Consider the following 3,368-nt stretch of genomic DNA (forward strand, 5'->3'; position numbering starts at 1 on the left):
TTTTTTTTTTTGGTCACAAGGGGCTGAGCTGTAATTTCACTAGGCTTTTAGGTTAGTTTTGCATTTGATTCAAGTTTGGGTATAAGTTTGGGGTTAAAATCAAGTTGTGGGTTAGTTTTGGCAAAAACCCCTATAATTAATGATGTGATGTATTGTTAAGATAATATAATTAATGAAATTGTTAAACTGAGTGAAATATGGAAAGACAATTAATATAATTATATTAATGAAATTACTAAAAGAACACTATACTTCGTTTTTATACTATTATCTATGTTTCCAAATAATTCTCATTTATACCGATATCCTTGTTTTCAAACAGTATCAAAATGTATATCAGTTTTAATAATATAGATACTAGATTTTGATCCGCACATTTGTGGTGCTATTTGTTTTAACTTTTAAAAACATACCGAATATGTTTATTGTACATGAATATTGTGATATTGGCATGGAAGTATTATTGTATTGAATGTTATTTGACTTTTTATTATATACAAATTATGCACTTCGGAATTTTGTTTTTTATCTTCGGATTTTTAGGCTTACAAAATTATTAGTAATACAATAAGTATGTGATTATTTGAATTGTCATTTATTTTTATGTCAGTTTTATATTATTCATGTGCATTAATATTTAAAACTTTGAAAATAGTAATTATTATGATATAAACGGACTACTTGTTTTTTATAGGCAAAAATGATTTTTTTAATATTTACGAAATGGTAAAAATGAATTTATATTTGTGTATCATATTATTTGTATTAATTTATATATATAATAATAAATTATGAATAAAATTAATTAAGTGTTTACTTTAAGAAAGAATTTAGGGAAATTACCACAAATACCACATTCATATTACCACTTTTCATGTTTACACTAACCACTTTTACCCTCACTTTTATTGAAGGGTAAAAGACACTTATACACATAGATTTAACTAATCTAGACTTAGAGTTTAAAGTTGAAGGTGGGTAAGGTTTTTGGAATGTAAAATTTAGGATTCTAATAAATATATAAATAAATACTTAAAAATATAATTTTTTTTAAGAAATAGTTTCAAACATAATTTTTGATTTTCAAAAAAAAAATTTTGAAAAAAAACAATCGAATTTTTTTTTTATAAAAAATTTCAAATTTGAAAAAGTATAATTCGAAAACATAAAAAATATATATATTTTTTTATTTAAATAATGATTTATTATATATATAGATAACATGGGTATAAGTGTATTTTTTCACTTAATAAAGAAGATATTTTTTGAAAATGTCCCTTTAGTAGCAGTAAAGATGAAAAGTAGTACCATGAAAGTGATAAACATATAAATTCCCCAATGATTTATTAAGATATATTGTCATTTGAAATAATCATTAATATTAACAATAAATTAAATTAAGGGATAATTTGCAAAATACCCTATTTAGGATTTGAAATTTGAAAAATACATTGTCTTTATTTTTTTTGAAAACTACACTTTCTTTAATGTGAATTTACTTTTTTACCCCAATTTGATATTTCAATAATTAATATATAAATTCGAAATTAATAAGAATATTATAATTATTTATGTTTATGATAAATATGTGTTTAAGATAAATATATGTTTAAGATAATTATCATGAAGTTTATATAGATTTTAATTTATTTTTTTAACTTTATATAAACACAAGTCACGTCTCGTTCTATACAAAATTTTCATTCTTTTTTGAAGCCGAGACCAAGTAAGTTCTTCTAACATGATATTCAAATATGTGTTTATTTTGTTTTACTTTGAATATGAAAAAAAGAAGAACACTAGTTATCATTGGTTTCACATTCTTAGTTTCACAAATAAACATAGTGGCATTATCATTTGAAACAAAACAACTGTGTTGTTCTTTCTTCCAAAAATTAAACGAGACTTCCGAAGAAACAAGATTGTCTACCCAAAACATTGTGTAGTTCAAGTGGCTTCTCAATGCAAACAAACGACATCAGTTCAAAATAATCAACCTTATTACAAAATAAAAACTAAAACAATTATCAAAACCTAGAGTAACCAAAACCAAATTTTGCAGAAAAAGCGTTTAGAACAGAAAAAAATGTAGAACATAAAAACATCAAATTCCAAAGTCGCAACGTACTGGCACGATTGTGTCATGTACGATGACATCTTGAGCAAACTTGTTTCCGTGCTTTTTTCGAACTGTTGATTATTCTCCAAAACATTCACATCTTGAGCAAGCTCTCTGAATATGCCGCACACAAGTATGACTTTTGGTAGTACTGATGAAAAATAACCCATGGTTCAAGAAGACGAGATGCGTCTTGCGTTCTTTTATTTTTTTTCAAAATAATAAAAAATACATTTAAGATATATTAAGAAGATATGGGAAAGATATTGTGTAGTATATTAAACAAAATATTCTCTAACGATTTTTTTAAAATTATTATTTTAAATGGTTTAATAGAAATTTAGAAATATTAAGATTGGGCAATTTGGTAAATTTATATATAAATAAGTGTATTTTTCAAAAAGTTTAAACAAAGGTGTATTTTTCAAATTATATTCTTATTGAAGTACATTTATCCAAGATTTCCCTTAAATTAATTGATTGTATTTTTAAGGAAGTTTTTTTAAAAAATCATTAATGTTAAAAATTAGGATTAGTTAGTTTCTAATGGCATTAGGTATAATTAAAAAGTTATTTTAAGGGTTAATTCGTACTTTAAATTTAATAAGATAGATTACACATTTTGATATCAAAAGACACGCTTTTTTTTTGTTTTGACTTTATTCTCTCTAGGCTAAAAGTCTTTTACTTAGACTTTTAAAATTATAAATAAAAATTAATTAGGTCAAAACTAAGAGTTTAATTAGTGTAATAGATACTTAATTACAAGTTTATTTAGTTAGTTTATATAGACCAAAAAAAATAACCTAATTATTTAGTTACAAGTTTATTAATTAGTGTAATAGATACTTAATTACAAGTTTATTTAGTTAGTTTATAGCTGAAAATTGAGATTGATTAAAAGTAACTACTAACTATTCTATAGTATAATAATAAACTAGGAAAGTGATATTTTTTTTTTTGTCAACATTGTTTCATTAGAAATTGATCCAATGGGCATTTTACATATCGGTATTGGATTATTACATAAAAGCCCAGATAAAATATTATAATCAGCCCAAAACCCGAAGAAGAAGTCTCTGGGGACACCACGTGTCCTTCACGGAGAAAACGGTAATCTAGACCTCCGTATAGTTTCTTCGCCATGCAAAACTTCATCTTCTCCACCTCCGTTCTTCTCTAATCACCACCGTTGTAGTGTCTAAAGCCACCCCGCAAACCCAAAACCAACTTTAACCGCAAATACTTG

This window comes from Brassica oleracea, chromosome C4 (genome assembly GCF_000695525.1).
Source record: "Brassica oleracea var. oleracea cultivar TO1000 chromosome C4, BOL, whole genome shotgun sequence".
Classification (NCBI taxonomy): domain Eukaryota; kingdom Viridiplantae; phylum Streptophyta; class Magnoliopsida; order Brassicales; family Brassicaceae; genus Brassica; species Brassica oleracea.